This window comes from Arachis hypogaea, chromosome 4 (assembly GCF_003086295.3).
Source record: "Arachis hypogaea cultivar Tifrunner chromosome 4, arahy.Tifrunner.gnm2.J5K5, whole genome shotgun sequence".
NCBI classification, from domain to species: domain Eukaryota; kingdom Viridiplantae; phylum Streptophyta; class Magnoliopsida; order Fabales; family Fabaceae; genus Arachis; species Arachis hypogaea.
Window position 1 is genome coordinate 100,037,159 of NC_092039.1, and position 21,643 is coordinate 100,058,801.

At 40.5% G+C, this 21,643-nt stretch overlaps 1 non-coding gene across 1 annotated transcript; it reads left to right on the forward strand.

The window, feature by feature from the left end:
• The first annotated feature begins 21,031 nt into the window (after positions 1 to 21,031).
• Positions 21,032 to 21,139, forward strand: LOC112798836 (small nucleolar RNA R71). The gene has a single exon (XR_003200433.1). It is a non-coding gene; the product is annotated as a small nucleolar RNA R71 (small nucleolar RNA).
• The last annotated feature ends 504 nt before the right edge of the window (positions 21,140 to 21,643 follow it).

The window sequence follows — 21,643 nt, forward strand, 5'->3', positions numbered from 1 at the left end:
CGCCCAACCTAATAGCAACTGGATCTGTGGACCACACCAGGCTAGATCCAAGAGCATCTTAGCCCAAGCACTCACCTTGGAGGCTTGCGTGTGGTCACAGATTATGTCCCACTACATCTTTTCGAGCACTCACGAGTTGACCTTCACTACTGACATGGCCATTCTCATCTGGTGCATTCTCACAGAGCAACCTCTCAACTTGCCCAGACTCATCCGGTAGGCCATGGGACATCTACAGATAGCGAGCAACCTACCTTTTCCTGCATTAGTTATAGATTTGGTCTCTGCAGCGGGAGTTTCCTATCGGGCTGGAGATACGAAGGCCATGATTCCTCGGGATGATCAGTATATCCCCAATGAGAAGTATATCAGTCCCCCAGTAACTTCTGTAAGCCAGACTGAATGCCCGTCTTGCGATGCTCCATCATCCACTCCTCAAACACCATCCACTAATCAGCTGCTCTTTTAGATCCTTGAGAGGCTAGACCGACAAGACCAGCGGATCGAGCAAATACAGCGCCGTAACAAGTGCCGATACCACTACTTAAAGGAGCTTCTTATTAGCACTCACCCACCTCCGAAAGAGAAGGATGCCCCAGACTCTACTTCCCATGATAGCATGGAGAGCCATGAAAAGCCGGACAGCGAGACTGATGATCCCAACCCCACTCTGCTCATCACTGATGGCACGGAGGACCGTGCCAAGCCTTAAGTGTGGGGAGTTCAGTAACTGACTTTCGAAGGTAACTCTCTCTCTCTCTCTCTCTCTCTCTCTCTCAACACCAATATTTTCTTTTTATTTTATTCTTTTGTTAGATAGGATAGATTGCATGGTAGTGGTAGTTGCTTGCATGTATGTACTACTTGGTTGAATGATAAATTCTTTATCAAGATCCTATTTTATAGCATTTCACTAATTCAAATTAAAATTTTTGTTAAACTTGTTTGAAGATTGTAACTTGAAACATGGTTTTAAGAGTTAAGAACACACAACCTGTGAGATTTTGAGCTTAATTATATGGTTACATTATTTAACCATGAATTTTATTCTAGTGTGTTTTCTTCTCTATGATTGCAATTTTTAGTTTGTTCCATTCTATATGTCCATTATTTAATGTATATTCATGCATATATGTGATTGAGGCCATTATTTGATTAAAGCTCACTTATCCCAAATAGCCTACCATTTCATTTACCTTTGTTTACCACTTTGAGTCTTTTAACCCCCATTTATTCTTCATATTATCACATCACTAGTCTTAAGCAAAAAAATAATTAATTACCCTATTTGAATCTTTGGTTAGCTTAAGATAGAGATTGTGTGTGTCAACTAAGTGTGGGGAAATGTGGGAACTATGGTTGATGAGAATGTATTTTGCTCTTATTGACATATATTAGAAATTTGGGTGCTCACTTGTGTGAAATTAGAGAAACCATATGCATTGATATATTATGCTCTCAAATATATATATATATATATATATATATATATATATATATATATATATATATATGGGACAAAATTACCCCAATATTAAGTTCAACAAAAAGATCAATATATATGAGATGGAATTAAAACTAATACATGAGTGTGTGAAATTTTGCAAAAGTGAGATTTTGGATAGCTAAGCATGATTTTATAATTATATAGAGTATGTGTATGTGTTGGGTGAGAACTTAGGTTAGTCAAAGATTCAAAATATAGCTCACTTGGCCATATATATATCATCACTCTTACCTTAGCCCCATTACAACCTTGAAAAGCCCTCATGATGTTTGCATTTGTACACTAAATATTTGTTGATTGATTAGATAAAGAACAAAGTTTTAGAAAGCATGACTAGAGGGGATTAGGGTGGATTAACCTTAGACACCTGAGCGATTAGAGTGCATATACACTTCTAGTGAGGGTTCAATGCTTGATTCTGTGTTTCTGGCTTTCATGAGCTCTCTTCTTACAAGTCTATTTGTCTCTTATTGTGTGATTTGAATTAGTGGAATCTGATTTATGTTTGTCTTGGAAAACTTGTTTGCTTTTAACCAAGTAGGTAGAAATATCTTAGCATATAGTTGCATTCATATACATAGGTTGCATTGCATGAGTCTTATTTTCCCCCATTTATTCTTTTGGTCTCTTTGAGTTTAGCATGAGGACATGATAATGTTTAAGTGTGGGAAATTGCTAAACCACTATTTTATGATTTATCTTGTGCTAAATTGAGTGGTTTTTATCAGTTCTTTGCACACTTATTCATACAAATTGCATGGTTTTACAAATCCTTCCTAATTTTGTTCCATGATTGAAAACTTGCTTCCTAAGCCTTTTAATTGTCAAATTTTAATTCCTCTTTATACCATTCGATGACCTGATCTGTGTGTTAAGTGTTTTCAGGCTTTATAGGGTAGGAATAGCTTAGAGGATGGAAAAGAAGCATGCAAAAGAGGAAGAAACACAAGGAATTAAGGATTTCATGGGCGAGCAGCGACGCGCACGCATGGAATGACGCATACGCGTGAATAGAAAATTGCGCAATAACACGCACGCGTGGGCGACGCGTATGCGTGATATTCCGTCACGTGCTGCACTGATCAGAACTCATAGGGGGCGATTTTGGGCTGGTTTTGGACCCAGTTTTCGGCCCAAAAACACAGACTAGAGTCAGGGGGCAAGCTGAGACTCAACACACATTCACATTCACTTAGTTTTTGTTTTGAGTTTTGAATTTTAGAGAGAAGAACACTACTTCTCTTAGGGGTTCTTAGATTTTAGTTTTATGCTTTTGGATTGGATATTGAGAGAGCTGCTACTACCTTCCATTGAAGCCGTCCTCTCTTTAGTTTGCTTTTCTATCACTTTACTCTTTTGTTGTCATTTAGTTATTTCAATTCATGTTTGGATTTTCTTAATTTTAAATTTATTAATGCAATGACCCATTTTTATATTTAATTCCATTACTTGTTCAATTTCCTTTAGTTAATTATCAGTTTTAATTTTGCTTTTGTTAATTTAAATTCAATTACCATGTTTCCTATCTACTCCTATTACATGTTTGTGAAAATGGCATTCATGTTAATGGAGTAGAGCTCCCAACTTGGCTTTGGAGTTGATTAATAGGAAACCCTTGAGTTAGAATACTCAAGTGTTGATATATAATTAGAAATTGCTGCCAACTGGATTTTTACTAACTCTAATCCTTCCTTGGGAGGTGATTAGGACTTGTGAATTAGAGTTGGTATTACCAACTTAACTTTCCTCCATTAGTTAGAGGATAACCAAGTAGAAGCAACAACCTTTTACTATTACACTTGAGAAAGTCAACAATGATAGAAATTCCAATTAATATTCTCCTAGCCAAGGCTTTTTATTTGAAATACACAACATCTCTTGTTAATTGCCTTTTGCTTAATTCCTAGTTATTTATTTTTCCAATTTTAAACTCCTAAAATTTCTCAGAAAATTCCTGATCAATAAATTACACTCTTTTGTCAACTCTTTGGAAAACGATCTGGGAATTTTACTCCCAGTTAATTGATTCTAAATTATGACAACTCTTTTTAAATTGATAAGTAGAATTTTTGTCAATTAAGAACTGTACTTGCAATGCTATTTTATTTATAAATTCTTAATCGGCATTTTTCTGCCCGTCACTGCTATAATCATGGGAGGAGGCGTAGGGGTAGTGGCCAAACAGAACCGGATAGTGGTGGCCGTGGTGTCAGGGATGGAGTCTGATAGTAGGGTAACAGAGCAGAACCAGACTGGTGCAGTGATGGATGAGGAGTCTGATAGCACCTTGGAAGAGTTGTCCCATGCTGGGTGGATATACCGCTTGATGTCCAGGTATGTTGGTATCATCTCTCCGGTGGCGATAATGACTAGCCAAGTCATCCACCTCATCATTGTTTGCCCCGATAATTTGGAACATATCATCAATGTTTATCTCAACATCGGGTCCAACGTCGAGCTGGGGTTGCTCCCAAGTGGTGTCATTAGTCGGGTGGTGACCAGGGATGGAGGTACCCGGCATAAACCTCGTAGCCACGTCAGCTTCATGGTCAGCAAAAAATGCGTCGGATGGCTACTCTGCATGTGCATCAAGAATGACATCCTCGAGTACCTCCTCCTGTCGGGCGTACTCAGCCTCCTCGTCTGACAACTGTTGGCCTCTGTCCTGAGGATCCCCACCGTCCTTACGGGAGCGCTGACCACGTGCCAGCCATGCTGGTCTCCGGACATCATCGTGAAGTCGCCTCCTTGCCCGTCGCCTCCGATCTGGGGCATCCGGCGGTAACATTATCTCATTTATGTGACCAGGGGCTACAGTGAGGATATCAACCGGTGGGGCTACTGCTCTAGGATCAGACAGGATGTCATCACCGGAAAGATATCTCTCTCTGAAGGCCTGCTGCCACCAGGTGAGGTACTCCTGTGTTGGGCGAAGGTTCGGATGGCCGTCGATGGTAACCAAGTGTTGTGCCTGGTAACGGCCCATGAATAGGTCGTACCAATAATAATGCTGGTCTGGCCACCAGGTGTCATCTCCCCTGGTTGTCTTGAAGAGATACTCATCGACATTCACTGGGTTTGCTGGCCTATGCTGTTGCCCCCCTAGCTGCCTCTTCACCCTGTCAATGTGATGGAACTCGACAAAGTGAAAACAGATGATAGGGATGACAGCCCTCCATGTATAAAGCTCCACTTCAGTCATGAGCCAATTCGGCGCAATCTGACGTAGCTCTGTATTGTCGTATGGTGTATGATGACTTGTCATCATATACCCATTTTTCAAGCTAATTTCACTTGTTTTATTAGTCTTTATGCACTTTCTTGCATCCTAAGTAAGTGATTTGGAATGAAAATGCATAACTTCTTTAAATCAAGCAACCACCATTGAATTGATGCTAACTCATGAGGTTTAAGCTAAATTTAATTGATTTCTAATTGATTTATAAGCCTTGTGAATTTAGTGATACTTTGATTGGTTGTTTTGATTATTTGAAGGTGAAGAAAAAGAAGAAAAGAGGAAGCGTGGCTTAAGAAAGTGTGACTCAAGAGATAAGAAGTGTGGCGCATGGAAGGGAGGAAGCAAACATTGCCCTCCACAAGGGCACACTGCCCTCCAAGAGGGCAACATAATGAAACAAGCTTTGAGAAGCAACACTGCCCTGCCCACAACAAGGGCGGAGCACAAATTGATGCCAAGGATCAAGGAGAGCAAAAACTCTGCCCTGCCCTCCTCAAGAGCAATATCGGGCTCATCAAAGAAATAAATTCAAGGAAAAAGCTTACCAATGCTTGCCACAAGGATCGAACTCGGCACCATGAGGAAGCAAGGAACTAGGCCTTACTTTGGTGCCAAGAAAACAAAGGAAAAGAAGTAGCGTGTGCCTCCCCCGAGTTTCGAACGCGTAGCTTCACTTTTGGAAACATTGCCCTGCGCTCCGCAAGGGCAGGGCAGCATTGTGTGATGCACGGCCAGCGCACAAGAGTTGGTGCACCAAGGGAGTCTCGGCAGCAGCAGCACGCACGGGCAGCAGAATCTGGCGCACCAAAAAAAAACTATGCCCTGCCCTCCACAAGGGCAGGGCAGCATCCTGCAGCACCACACGCACCAACACGCACGCATAAGGGCCACACGCACAATTTCCTGCCCTGCCCTCCACAAGGGCAGGGCAGCCTCCTGGAAGCAATTTTTCATGGGCTAAAAATTGGATTAAAAATCCAATTTAATTCATTTCTTCACCAAATCAAAAGCCCATCCAAATCCCAAGATCCAAGAATAGAAAGTGTATAAATAGGAGATAGTTTGATGTAATTAGGACCTTTCTTTTGAACTTTGAACCTTTTTCTGTTATTCTTAATTTTTGAACTTTCTCTTGGAGACTTCACTGAGAGCTAGGAACGGAGATTTCAGAGAATTGGGGAGGAGAATTGATTTCTCTTCTTCCTCGTTCTTGCTTGAGCATTTTTACTTGTCTTGTTTGAGTCTTGGGTGTGAAGAATTGAGGAATTTCTGTCTCAATCTCCATTCAAGATCTCTTTAATTTCCCTTCTGCATAATTAAGTTGAATCCAATTTCTTTTACTGCTTCAATCTTTAATTTCTTGTTAATTAATTTGTGAACTTGGATCTGGGAAGGCAATTGAGATCTAGACTCTGCTATCTAGTCTCTAGAGCCCTGAGATTTCATTTTCCTTTTGGTTCTTCTGTGAACCCCTGCTGCAATTTAATTTCCATTTCTGTTTTAGATCTAGTCTATTTCAATTCATCTCTTGCTTAGTTAATTGTTGCAATTTAATTTTCCTCGTTTGAATTCTGAAATCCCAGTCCTCAAATCCCTTTTCCATTCAAGCAATTTATATTTCTTGCACTTTAAGTTACTACAATTGACATTTCTTGCACTTTAAGTTTCAGTCATTTAATTTCTTGTTCTTTAAGATTCAGCATCTTTTACTTTCCTCCTCTTTAATTTACTGAAATTCTCCCCTCTCCCTTTACATTCCAAGCAATTTAGTTTCTGTAATGATAAACCACTCAACCAATACTTGATTCGCTTGACTAAATCAACCACCGAACTAAAATTGCTCAATCCTTCAATCCCTGTGGGATCGACCTCACTCCCGTGAGTTTTATTACTTGATGCGACCCGGTACACTTGCCGGTGAGTTTTGTGTTGGATCGTTTTCCACACATCAAGTTTTTGGCGCCGTTGCCGGGGATTGAAATAGATTGACAATGATTAAGTGAAGTGGAGATCTAGATCAAGCACTTTTTCTTTTCTGTTTCTTTAACTTTTGACTAACACACTAACTGTTTGAATTTTTGCTTAAACTAACTAAAACCTCATTCTAGCAATAGATTGAAGTTTCACTAGTTTTCTGGATCTGTGTGTTTGTATGTCAGGTACAGGAAGAGCTTTCCCTATTCTCTCTGAAATTGACCAAAGAACTCTTCGAAGAATAAGAAGAGCTGAAAGAGGGAAGAACGTTATTGGAGAGGAAGAATCTAAGGAGGAATTCTAAGAGATGGAAGGAGATCCATCAAATCCCAATCAACCAGAAGGAGGAGCCAACAATAACCCACAACAAAGAAGAGTACTGGCTTCCTACACATTTGCAAATGCTAGACATTGTGGGAGTAGCATTCTTACTCCTAATGTCAATGCAAACAACTTTGAAGTAAAGCCACAACTCATCACTTTGGTCCAAAACAACTGCTCTTTTGGAGGAGGGCCATTGGAGGATCCAAATCAACACCTATCTACCTTCTTGAGGATTTGTGACACTGTCAAAACCAATGGTGTGCCTCCTGACAGCTACAAGTTACTGCTCTTTCCATTCTCTCTCAGGGACAAAGCCACTCAATGGCTAGAAACATTTTCAAAGGAGAGCATCAACACTTGGGATGATTTGGTGAGCAAGTTTCTTGCCAAATTTTATCCCCCTCAAAGGATTATAAGATTGAAGACTGAGGTGCAGACATTCACTCAAATGGAGGCTGAAAATTTATATGAAGCATGGGAAAGATATAAGGCACTGCTGAGGAAATGTCCACCAGAGATGTTCATTGAGTGGGACAAGCTGCAGAACTTCTATGAGGGACTTACTCTGAAGGCTCAAGAAGCACTTGATCATTCAGCTGGAGGCTCGTTACAACTCATGAAAACTACAGAGGAAGCTCAGAACCTCATTGATATGGTGGCTAACAACCAATATTTCTTTGCTCACCAAAGGCAACACCAACCATCGCAAAGGAGAGGAGTAATGGAGTTGGAAGGAGTGGATTCAATCCTAGCTCAAAACAAGATGATGCAGCAGCAAATTCAACAACAGTTTGAGCAGATGGCCAAGAGAATTGATAGCCTTCAAGTTGCATTAGTGAGTGCCACAAGCCAACCATCAACTACCTGGGGGCAAAATGAAGAAATTCAAGAGGAGCAACAGCAAGAGCAAGTCCAATACATGCACAACCATAATCCTGGAACAAATGAAGTCTATGGTGATACTTACAATCCCTCTTGGAAAAACCATCCCAACCTCAGATGGGGAGACAACCACAATCAAACTCAGCAGCCATGGCAAAGGAACTCAACTCAAAACAATTGGAAAAACACCAACCACAACAACCAGCCAAACACTAACCAAAACATATACAGAAAACCACAAAACACTTATCCCAACTCTAACCATTATCCACCCAATAACCACCCAACTAACCAAAACACCTACCATCATCCATCAACAACCCAAAACCAACCAATCTCACAAGACTCTCAGAGGATTACTAATCTAGAGATGCTCATGGAGAAGATGATGAAGAACCAAGAATTGACAACAAAGAACCAAGAAGCCTCCATGAAGAACCAAGCAGATTTCTGTTGAAAAACCATCAAGCTCACTACCAAGTGACACCATTCCTAATCCAAAAGAGGAGTGCAAGACAATACAGTTAAGGAGTGGAAAAATCCTGCTGAAAGATGAAGAAGCCACCAAAAAGCCCAAGGAAAGTGACAAGAAACAAGTTGAAAAAGAGGCAGCCAATGATGAAGATGCAACAACAAGCAATCACCTTCAAAATCAATCTCAAGAAAAAGAAAACAGACCACAAAATCTGAAGAAGGGAAAGCAGATCATGGAAGAACCAAATCCAAGACAACATCAAGTGGAGAAAAACTTGACACCTCTACTGCCTTATCCCCAAAGATTCCACAAAGAGGTTAAGGACCAACACTTTTCTAAATTCCTAGAGACTTTCAAGAAGCTGGAAATCAACATACCCTTGGCTGAGGCATTGGAGCAAATGCCTCTGTATGCCAAGTTCTTAAAGGAGCTCATCAACAAGAAAAGGAGTTGGAATGAGAAAGAAACGATAATGCTCAGTGAGGAATGTAGCGCTGTGTTACAAAAAGGAATTCCACCTAAGCTTAAAGATCCAGGAAGTTTTGTAGTATCATGCACCATAGGCAAATTAAGCTTGGACAAAGCTCTCTGTGATCTTGGAGCTAGTATCAACTTAATGCCCCTGTCCATGATGAGGAAGCTTGCTATAGAAGAACTCAAACCCACCAGGATGTCACTAGTCATGGCCGACAGATCAATCAAGACACCCAATGGAATTGTGGAAAACCTGTTAGTAAAGGTTGGGAAGTTTATCTTTCCTACGGATTTTGTGATCTTGGACACCGACGAGGAAGGAAATGATTCAATCATCTTGGGAAGACCATTTCTAGCAACTGCAAGAGCCATTATAGATGTGGAAAAAGGAGAAATGATCTTCAGAGTACATAATGAGCAAATGATCATAAATATTTTCAAGTCAATACAACACCTTCCTGAGCAAGATGATTACCTAAGGGTGGATATGATAGAGGGTCTGGTGGAAGAAATATTAGACACTAATCAGCATGAGCAAGAAGAAGAAATTAATCAAGAGACAGTAGAGGAACACGTAGCTGAGATCTCTATTGACAAGGAGGTGAAACCAAGCAAGAAGGAAGAGGTGCATAAACAAGAATTGAAGCCATTACCTACCCATCTCAAATATGCATTCCTTGGCACATCAGAAAGCTTCCCAGTGATCATTAATTCATCCCTGACAAAAAAAGAAGAAGGAGAGCTTCTTGATGTACTCAGAGCTCACAAGGATGCTTTAGGATGGACTATTGATGATCTGAAAGGCATTATCCCTGCAGTATGTATGCATAAAATTCTCTTGGAGGACAATTTCAAAGCAGTAGTTCAACCTCAGAGAAGGTTAAATCCTGCAATGAAGGAAGTTGTCCAGAAGGAAGTAATGAAATTGTGAAATGCAGGGATAATATATCCTATCTCTGATAGCTCATGGATAAGCCCAGTCCAAGTGGTACCAAAGAAGGGTGGAATGACAGTCATTGTTAATGAGAAGAATGAACTCATTCCTACAAGAACTGTGACAGGATGGAGGATGTGTATTGATTATAGGAGGCTGAATGATGCCACACGCAAAGATCATTTCCCACTTCCTTTCATTGATCAGATGCTTGAAAGATTGGCCGGCCATGCTTACTATTGCTTCCTGGATGGCTATTCTGGGTATAATCAGATAGTGGTGGATCTAAAGGACCAAGAAAAGACTTCATTCACATGCCCGTTTGGAGTTTTCGCTTATAGAAGAATGCCATTTGGACTATGTAATGCCCCAACCACTTTTCAAAGGTGTATGCTCTCCATTTTTTCAGATATGGTCGAAATGTTTTTAAAGGTTTTCATGGACGACTTTTCTGTTTTTGGTGACAATTTCAATACTTGCCTGAAACATCTAACTCTTGTTTTGAAACGGTGCCAAGAAACTAATTTGGTTTTAAACTGGGAAAAGTGCCATTTCATGGTACCTGAGGGGATTGTTCTTGGTCACAAAGTTTCAAGAAAAGGGATAGAGGTTGACAAGGCAAAGGTGGAAATTATAGAGAAGCTTCCCCCACCAACTAATATGAAATCTGTTAGAAGTTTCTTGGGACATACAGGATTTTATAGAAGGTTTATCAAGGATTTTTCTAAAATAGCTAAACCTTTGAGTAATCTGTTAATGATTGATAATCCTTTTGTTTTTGATGAAAACTGCCAGCATGCTTTTGAAACTTTAAAACACAAACTCACAATAGCACCAATGATCACACCCCCAGATTGGGAATTACCCTTTGAACTCATGTGTGATGCAAGTGATATTGCAATTGGTGCTGTACTTGGACAAAAAAGGGGAAATTTACATCATGTCATATATTATGCAAGTAAGGTGTTGAATGAGGCTCAAAAAAATTACACCACAACAGAGAAGGAATTGTTAGCTGTAGTTTATGCGTTTGATAAGTTTAGATCATACTTGATAGGATCTAAAATTGTGGTTTATACTGACCATGCTGCCCTCAAGTATTTGATGTCAAAGCAGGATGCTAAACCAAGACTTATCAGGTGGATACTACTTCTACAGGAGTTTGACATTGAGGTAAGGGACAGGAAAGGTACTGAGAACCGAGTTGCTGACCATTTGTCAAAGTTACCACAAGAAACAATTCAAGAAGCCTCACAACCTGTGAATGAAAGCTTCCCAGATGAACATCTTCTGCTGGTCCAACAAATACCGTGGTTCGCTGATATAGCAACCTACAAAGTGGGGAGGAAGATACCTCAAGAATTCACTAAGCAACAAGTGAAGATGCTAATCAATGAAGCGAGGAAGTTCTTGTGGGATGAACCTTATTTGTTCAAAAGATGTTCTGATGGAATAATTAGGAGATGTGTCCCTGAGAGTGAAATAAGAGATATATTGTGGCATTGCCATGGCTCAACTTATGGTGGACATTTTGGTCCAGAAAGAACAGCTGCAAAGATATTGCAAAGTGGTTTCTATTGGCCAACTATCTTCAAAGATGCCAGAGAGTTTGTCTACCAATGTAATGAATGCCAGAGAGCAGGAGGATTGACAAGAAGGAATGAGATGCCGCAGAATTTCATTTTGGAATTAGAATTATTTGATCTATGGGGCATTGATTTCATGGGACCCTTTCCCCCTTCCTATTCTTTCAGATATATCTTGGTAGCAGTGGAGTATGTTTCAAAGTGGGTGGAAGCCATAGCCACAACTACCTGTGATGCACAAATTGTCCTTCAATTCCTCAAGAAGCACATTTTCACTAGATATGGAGTACTCAAGGGTCTTATCAGTGATGGTGGTGGTCATTTTTGTAACAAACAAATGGAGAAACTTCTTCATAAATATGGAGTTATTCATAAAGTAGCCACACCATATCACCCTCAGACTAATGGGCAGGCTGAATTAGCAAACAGAGAATTGAAAAAAATTCTAGAGAAAACAGTAGGTAGCACAAGAAAGGATTGGGCTAGGAAGTTGGAAGATGCACTCTGGGCGTACAGGACAGCTTTCAAAACTCCCATTGGGAAGTCCCCCTTTCAGCTATTATATGGCAAATCTTGTCATCTCCTTGTAGAGCTTGAACACAAAGCCTTTTGGGCTACTAAACTTCTAAACCTTGATTTTGAAGCAGCAGGGGAGAAAAGGTTGTTGCAGCTAAATGAGCTGGATGAATTTAGGCTAGAAGCCTATGAAAATACCAAGATATACAAGGAAAAAGCCAAGAGGTGGCATGACAGGAAGATTTTGAAGAAAGAATTCAAACATGGACAACAAGTACTCTTGTACAACTCACGACTCAAGATATTCCCTGGCAAGCTTAAGTCTAAGTGGACTGGTCCATATTTGGTAACTAAGGTCTTTCCCTATGGGAGTATTGAATTGCTAGATGAAGCAACAAAGAGTCGATTCACAGCAAATGGTCACAGAGCAAAGCTATACCTAGGAGGACAATGGGACAAGGAAAAAGAGGTTCAGAACCTAAATCCTTCTTGAAGTAAAAACAGAAGGTGTCAAGCTAGTGACAATAAAAGAGCGCTTGTTGGGAGGAAACCCAACCTGAGGTAGTTTTCTTTCATAACTTTTTCAATAAAAATGTTGAATAATTGGTATGCATTGCAAGGAGCTAAGTTTGGTGTTGCGCACCAAAACAATTTAAGGGAGAATGAAAGATTCTAAGTTTGGTGTTCCATCAAAAATCTCATTTAAAAACACATTTTCACCCCTTGCATAGTGATAGCTCTAAGCAATCAAACAAATTATTCAACTATTTAATTACTTTCTAGCTTTAATTCCATAACCTTTAGCAAGGACACAAGGTTTCACATATGGTAAACTTGTTGCATAAGAGGCAGTGGCAAGCAATTAAGTTTGGTGTCTCCAACACCTAAATAAATCCAAAAGCCACACTCAATTTATGCGTACTAACCATGCACTTAAGGGCTTGAGAAGCAAGCAACTTTGAGAATTATGCAGGACATGAGTCAACAATTGAAGATATGGTGCATCTTAACTCAAAGAGAACACAACAGAAGGAAGAATCAAAGGGTTGCAACTTCAAAGGTTGTATCTAAACTTAATCCTTGTTGTTGTGAAATGTTTTAATTCAGAAATTCTTGTATACCTTGCTAAAGTGTTTATCTAGTTGCAAGTGAAGTTGTTTGATTAAGTATGTTAATCTGCATTTTTCTTGTCATCCATCACCTAGCTGAATTTTGTTTTGTTTCCCATATGCTTGAATAAAAGAGAATTGTTTGAATTGGAAAGTAAATATCCAATGTTGCATAAGTTAAGAATGGAAGTTAATGGTGGTGTATGTGTTTGATTAAATGCATAACTCATGAAATAATTGCTGCATAGTATCATTTTCATTGAAGTGTGAGCTAGCTTTCTGTTATAAAGGTTCTTATCAGTAAAGAAAAACCCTTGAGAACAAAGAAAATAAAACAGAAAGAAAAGGAAGAAGAAAAAGCCAATGTGGCAAGAAAAACAAAGAATAAAGGTTGGACACCAATAGCTTGGACCCTAGGACATATGCCTGTGGTGTTCTTGTACTAGGATATGCTTGGATAAGTAAATTCTGAGGGGTATTTTAAAACCCGGTCACTTAGATCAACTGATTTGGGATGGCCAATTGAAAGTCCACAATAAAGAGCAACTTAGATACAGAACATTTAGTTATCCAAAGAGATGCTGGGCATCAATGATCCTAGAAAGAAATAGTAAGCCATGTGTCTGTGGTGGAAAGATGTTGAGTAAAAATAAAGCCAAAGGCTACTACTGCAACATTAGACACCAAGCCTCCAAAAGAATAATAAGCTTGTTAAGCAACATAAGAAAAGAAAAGTTAGCAAGGGAGTAATTAAAGAGTAAACCTTATAATAGCAAGTTTAGTAATCCTTTGAGGAAAGGTGTATATTATGTAACAGCAAACAATAACTTGGGTTGTCAATGTCTACATAAAAATTCCATAAATCAAGTTCTGCTATATGCCTAATAAGGATATAATTTCTCTTCTTGTTCATTTCATCTTCTCTTAGTTTTGATGCTTGCTTGGGGACAAGCAAGATTTAAGTTTGGTGTTGTGATGACAAGTCATCATATACCCATTTTTCAAGCTAATTTCACTTGTTTTATTAGTCTTTATGCACTTTCTTGCATCCTAAGTAAGTGATTTGGAATGAAAATGCATAACTTCTTTAAATCAAGCAACCACCATTGAATTGATGCTAACTCATGAGGTTTAAGCTAAATTTAATTGATTTCTAATTGATTTATAAGCCTTGTGAATTTAGTGATACTTTGATTGGTTGTTTTGATTATTTGAAGGTGAAGAAAAAGAAGAAAAGAGGAAGCGTGGCTTAAGAAAGCGTGACTGAAGAGATAAGAAGTGTGGCGCATGGAAGGGAGGAAGCAAACATTGCCCTCCACAAGGGCACACTGCCCTCCAGGAGGGCAACATAATGAAACAAGCTTTGAGAAGCAACACTGCCCTGCCCACAACAAGGGCAGAGCACAAATTGATGCCAAGGATCAAGGAGAGCAAAAACTCTGCCCTGCCCTCCTCAAGAGCAATATCGGGCTCATCAAAGAAATAAATTCAAGGAAAAAGCTTACCAATGCTTGCCACAAGGATCGAACTCGGCACCATGAGGAAGCAAGGAACTAGGCCTTACTTTGGTGCCAAGAAAACCAAGGAAAAGAAGTAGCGTGTGCCTCCCTCGAGTTTCGAACGCGGGGCTTCACTTTTGGAAACATTGCCCTGCGCTCCGCAAGGGCAGGGCAGCTTTGTGTGATGCACGGTGGTATGCGAAATTGTGATCAATACTTTTCACAACTCAAATAATCCCCGGTAATGAATCCAAAAACTTGGTGTTCAATACCATGGCATAAACACAACTTCGCACAACTAACCAGCAAGTGTACTGGGTCGTCCAAGTAATAAACCTTACGCGAGTAAGGGTCGATCCCACAGAGATTATTGGTATGAAGCAAGCTATGGTCACCTTGTAAATCTTAGTCAGGCAAACTCAAATGGATATGGGTGATATACGAATAAAACATAAAGATAAAGATAGAGATACTTATGCAATTTATTGGTGGGAATTTCAGATAAGCGTATGAAGGTGCTGTGTCCCTTCCGTCTCTCTGCTTTCCTACTGTCTTCATCCAATCCTTCTCACTCCTTTCCATGGCAAGCTTAAGCAAGGGTTTCACCGTTGTCAGTGGCTACCTCCCATCCTCTCAGTGGAAATGTTCAACGCACCCTGTCACAGCACGGCTATCCATCTGTCGGTTCTCAATCAGGCCGGAATAGAATCCAGTGATTCTTTTGCGTCTGTCACTAACGCCCTGCCCTCAGGAGTTTGAAGCACGTCACAGTCATTCAATCATTGAATCCTACTCAGAATACCACAGACAAGGTTAGACCTTCCGGATTCTCTTGAATGCCGCCATCAGTTCTGGCCTATACCACGAAGACTCTGATCTCACGGAATGGCTGGCTCGGTTGTCTGGCGAGCACTCGGTTGTCAGGCGATCAACCATGCATCGTGTATCAGGAATCCAAGAGATATTCACCCAATCTAAGGTAGAACGGAGGTGGTTGTCAGTCACACGTTCATAGGTGAGAATGATGATGAGTGTCACGGATCATCACATTCATCAAGTTGAAGAACAAGTGATATCTTAGAACAAGAACAAGCGGAATTGAATAGAAGATCAATAGTAATTGCATTAATACTCGAGGTACAGCAGAGCTCCACACCTTAATCTATGGTGTGTAGAAACTCCACCGTTGAAAATACATAAGAACAAGGTCTAGGCATGGCCGAATGGCCAGCCTCCCAATGATCTAAGAACTAGATGTCCAAAGATGATCAAAGGATCTAATAACAATCCAAAGATCAAAATACAATAGTAAAAGGTCCTACTTATAGAGAACTAGTAGCCTAGGGTTTACAGAGATGAGTAAATGACATAAAAATCCACTTCCGGGCCCACTTGGTGTGTTCTTGGGCTGAGCATTGAAGCATTTTCGTGTAGAGACTTCTCTTGGAGTTAAACGCCAGCTTTGGTGCCAGTTTGGGCGTTTAACTCCTATTCTTGTGCCAGTTCCGGCGTTTAACGCTGGAAATTCTGAGGGTGACTTTGAACGCCAGTTTGGGCCATCAAATCTTGGGCAAAGTATGGACTATCATATATTGCTGGAAATCCCAGGATGTCTACTTTCCAACGCCGTTGAGAGCGCGCCAATTGGGCTTCTGTAGCTCCAGAAAATCCACTTCGAGTGCAGGGAGTTCAGAATCCAACAGCATCTGCAGTCCTTTTCAGTCTCTGAATCAGATTTTTGCTCAGGTCCCTCAATTTCAGCCAGAAATTACCTGAAATCACAGAAAAACACACAAACTCATAGTAAAGTCTAGAAAAGTGAATTTTAACTAAAAACTAATAAAAATATACTAAAAACTAACTAGATCATATTAAAAACATACTAAAAACAATGCCAAAAAGCGTACAAATTATCCGCTCATCACAACACCAAACTTAAATTGTTGCTTGTCCTCAAGCAACTGAAAATCAAATAAGATAAAAAGAAGAGAATATGCAATGAATTCCAAAAACATCTATGAAGATCAGTATTAATTAGATGAGCGGGGCTTTTAGCTTTTTGCCTTTGAATAGTTTTGGCATCTCACTCTATCCTTTGAAATTCAGAATGATTGGCTTCTTTAGGAACTCAGAATCCAGATAGTGTTATTGATTCTCCTAGTTAAGTATGATGATTCTTGAACACAGCTACTTATTGAGTCTTGGCTGTGGCCCAAAGCACTCTGTCTTCCAGTATTACCACCGGATACATACATGCCACAGACACATAATTGGGTGAACCTTTTCAGATTGTGACTCAGCTTTGCTAGAGTCCCCAATTAGAGGTGTCCAGGGTTCTTAAGCACACTCTTTTTGCCTTGGATCACAACTTTATTTTTTTCTTTTTCTTTCTTTTTCTCTTTTTTTTTCTCTTTTTTTCGTTTTTTTTGAATCACTACTTTTTCTTGCTTCAAGAATCAATCTGATGATTTTTCAGATCCTCAGTAACATGTCTCCTTTTTCATCATTCTTTCGAGAGCCAATATTCATGAACCACAAATTCAAAAGACATATGCACTGTTTAAGCATACATTCAGAAAACAAAAGTATTGCCACCACATCAAAATAATTAAACTGTTATAAAATTCAAAATTCATGCAATTCTTCTCTTTTTCAATTAAGAACATTTTTATTTAAGAGAGGTGATGGATTCATAGGACATTCATAACTTTAGGGCATAGACACTAATGATCACAAGACACAAACATAGATAAACATAAGCACTAAAATTTGAAAAACAGGAAAATAAAGAACAAGGAAATTAAAGAACGGGTCCACCTTAGTGATGGCGGCTTGTTCTTCCTCTTGAAGATCCTATGGAGTGCTTGAGCTCCTCAATGTCTCTTCCTTGTCTTTGTTGCTCCTCTCTCATGATTCTTTGGTCTTCTCTAATTTCATGGAGGAGAATGGAATGTTCTTGGTGCTCCACCCTTAGTTGTCCCATGTTGGAACTCACTTCTCCTAGGGAGGTGTTCAGTTGCTCCCAATAGTTTTGTGGAGGAAAGTGCATCCCTTGAGGAATCTCAGGGATCTTATGATGAGTGGGATCTCTTGTGTGCTCCATCCTCTTCTTAGTGATGGGCTTGTCCTCATCAATGGGGATGTCTCCCTCTATGTCAACTCCAACTGAATAACAAAGGTGACAAATGAGATGAGGAAAGGCTAACCTTGCCAAGGTAGAGGACTTGTCCGCCACCTTATACAGTTCTTGGGATATAACCTCATGAACTTCTATTTCTTCTCCAATCATGATGCTATGAATCATGATAGCCCGGTCTATGGTAACTTCGGACCGGTTGCTAGTGGGAATGATTGAGCGTTGTATAAACTCTAACCATCCTCTAGCCACGGGTTTGAGGTCATGCCTTCTCAATTGAACAGGCTTTCCTCTTGAATCTCTCTTCCATTGGGCGCCCTCTTCACAAATAACTGTGAGAACTTGGTCCAACCTTTGATCAAAGTTGACCCTTCTAGTGTAAGGATGTTCATCTCCTTGCATCATAGGCAAGTTGAATGCCAACCTTACATTTTTCGGACTGAAATCCAAGTATTTCCCCCGAACCATAGTAAGCCAATTTTTTGGATCCGGGTTCACACTTTGATCATGGTTCTTAGTGATCCATGCATTGGCATAGAACTCTTGAACCATTAAGATTCCAACTTGTTGAATGGGGTTGGTAAGAACTTCCCAACCTCTTCTTCGGATCTCATGTCGGATCTCCGGATATTCACCCTTTTTGAGTTTGAAAGGGACCTCGGGTATCACCTTCTTCAAGGCCACAACTTCATAGAAGTGGTCTTGATGCACCCTTGAGATGAATCTCTCCATCTCCCATGACTCGGAGGAGGAAGCCTTTGCCTTCCCTTTCCTCTTTCTAGAGGTTTCTCCGGCCTTGGATGCCATAAATAGTTATGGAAAAACAAAAAGCAATGCTTTTACCACACCAAACTTAAAAGGTTTGCTCGTCCTCGAGCAAAAGAAGAAAGAAGAGAGTAGTAGAAGAAGAAATGAGAAAGAATGGAATGGCTTTTGTGTTCGGCCAAAAAGGGGAAGAAGTGGTGTTTAGGTTGTGTGAAAATGAAGGGGTGAAGATGGGTTTATATAGGAGTGGGGGGGCTCATGGTTCGGTCATGTATGGGTGGGTTTGGGAGGGAAAGTGGTTTGAATTTGAAGGGTGAGGTAGGTGGGGTTTTATGAAGGATGGATGTGAGTGGTGAAGAGAAAGATGGGATTTGATAGGTGAATGGTTTTTTGGGGAAGAGGTGTTGAGGTGATTGGTGAATGGGTGAAGAAGAGAGAGAGTGGTGGGGTAGGTGGGGATCCTGTGGGGTCCACAGATCCTGAGGTGTCAAGGAAAAGTCATCCCTGCACCAAATGGCATGCAAAATTGCGTTTTTAGCCAATTCTGGCGTTAAACGCCAGGCTGGTGCCCATTTCTGGCGTTTAACGCCAAGTGCTTGCCCTTTTCTGGCATTTAACGCCAGTCTGGTGCCCCTTTCTGGCGTTAAACGCCCAGAATGGTGCCAGACTGGGCGTTAAACGCCCAACAGCTAGCCTTACTGGCGTTTAAACGCCAGCACGCTCTCCTCCAGGGTGTGCTATTTTTCTTTCTGCTTTTCATTCTGTTTTTGCTTTTTTTCATTAATTTTGTGACTTCTCATGATCATCAACCTACAGAAAACATAAAATAACAAAGAAAAATATATATAAAATATAACATTGGGTTGCCTCCCAACAAGCGCTTCTTTAATGTCAATAGCTTGACAGAGGGCTCTCATGGAGCCTCAGAGATGCTTAGAGCAATGTTGGAACCTCCCAACACCAAACTTAGAGTTTGAATGTGGGGGTTCAACACCAAACTTAGAGTTTGGTTGTGGCCTCCCAACACCAAACTTAGAGTTTGACTGTGGGGGCTCTGTTTGGCTCTGTTTTGAGAGGAGCTCTTCATGCTTCCTCTCCATGGTGACAGAGGGATATCCTTGAGCCTTAAACACTAAGGATTCTTCATTCACTTGAATGATCAACTCTCCTCTATCAACATCAATCACAGCCTTTGCTGTGGCTAGGAATGGTCTGCCAAGGATGATAGATTCATCCATGCACTTCCCAGTCTCTAGGACTATGAAATCAGCAGGGATGTAATGGTCTTCAATTTTTACCAGAACATCCTCTACAAGTCCATAAGCTTGTTTTCTTGAGTTGTCTGCCATCTCTAGTGAGATTTTTGCAGCTTGCACCTCAAAGATCCCTAGCTTCTCCATTACAGAGAGAGGCATGAGGTTTACACTTGACCCTAGGTCACACAAGGCCTTCTTGAAGGTCATGGTGCCTATGGTACAAGGTATTGAAAACTTCCCAGGATCTTGTCTCTTTTGAGGTAATTTCTGCCTAGACAAGTCATCTAGTTCTTTGGTAAGCAAAGGGGGTTCATCCTCCCAAGTCTCATTTTCAAATAACTTGTCATTTAGCTTCATGATTGCTCCAAGGTATTTAGCAACTTGCTCTTCAGTGACATACTCATCCTCTTCAGAGGAAGAATACTCATCAGAGCTCATGAATGGCAGAAGTAAGTCTAATGGAATCTCTATGGTCTCATTTTGAGCCTCAGATTCCCATGGTTCCTCATTGGGGAACTCATTGGAGGCCAGTGGACGTCCATTGAGGTCTTCCTCAGTGGCGTTCACTGCCTCTTCCTCCTCTCCAAATTTGGCCATGTTGATGGCCTTGCACTCTCCTTTTGGATTTTCTTCTGTATTGCTTGGAAGAGTACTAGGAGGGAGTTCAATAATTTTCTTGCTCAGCTGACCCACTTGTGCCTCCAAATTTCTAATGGAGGACCTTGTTTCAGTCATGAAACTTTGAGTGGTTTTGATTAGATCAGAGACCATGGTTGCTAAGTCAGAAGTGTTCTGCTTAGAACTCTCTGTCTGTTGCTGAGAAGATGATGGAAAAGGCTTGCCATTGCTAAACCTGTTTCTTCCACCATTACTATTGTTGAAACCTTGTTGAGGTCTCTGTTGATCCTTCCATGAGAGATTTGGATGTTTTCTCCATGAAGGATTATAGGTGTTTCCGTAGGGTTCTCCCATGTAATTCACCTCTTCCATTGAAGGGTTCTCAGGATCATAAGCTTCTTCTTCAGATGAAGCCTCCTTAGTACTACCTGGTGCATTTTGCATTCCAGACAGACTTTGAGAAATCATATTGACTTGCTGAGTCAATATTTTGTTCTGAGTCAATATGGCATTCAGAGTGTCAATCTCAAGAACTCCTTTCTTCTGATTAGTCCCATTGTTCACAGGATTTCTTTCAGAAGTGTACATGAATTGGTTATTTGCAACCATTTCAATTAGTTCTTGAGCTTCTGTAGGCGTCTTCTTCAGATGAAGAGATCCTCCAGCAGAGCTATCCAAAGACATCTTGGACAGTTCAGAGAGACCATCATAGAAAATACCTATGATGCTCCATTCAGAAAGCATATCAGAAGGACACTTTCTGATTAATTGTTTGTATCTTTCCCAAGCTTCATAGAGGGATTCTCCTTCCTTCTATCTGAAGGTTTGGACTTCCACTCTAAGCTTACTCAATTTTTGAGGTGGAAAGAACTTTGCCAAGAAGGCATTGACTAGCTTTTCCCAAGAGTTCAGGCTTTCTTTAGGTTGTGAATCCAACCACGTCCTAGCTCTGTCTCTTACAGCAAAAGGGAATAGCATAAGTCTGTAGACCTCAGGGTTAACCCCATTAGTCTTGACAGTGTCACAGATTTGCAAGAATTCAGCTAAGAACTGATGAGGATCTTCCGATGGAAGTCCGTGGAACTTGCAATTCTGTTGCATTAGAGAAACTAATTGAGGCTTAAGCTCAAAGTTGTTTGCTCCAATGGCAGGGATAGAGATGCTTCTCCCATAGAAGTCGGGAGTAGGTGCAGTAAAGTCACCCAGCACCTTCCTTGCATTGTTGGCATTGTTGTTGTTTTCGGCTGCCATGGGTTCTTCTTCTTTGAAGATTTTTGTTAGGTCCTCTACAGAGAGTTGTGCTTTGGCTTCTCTTAGCTTTCGCTTCAAGGTTCTTTCAGGTCAGGATCA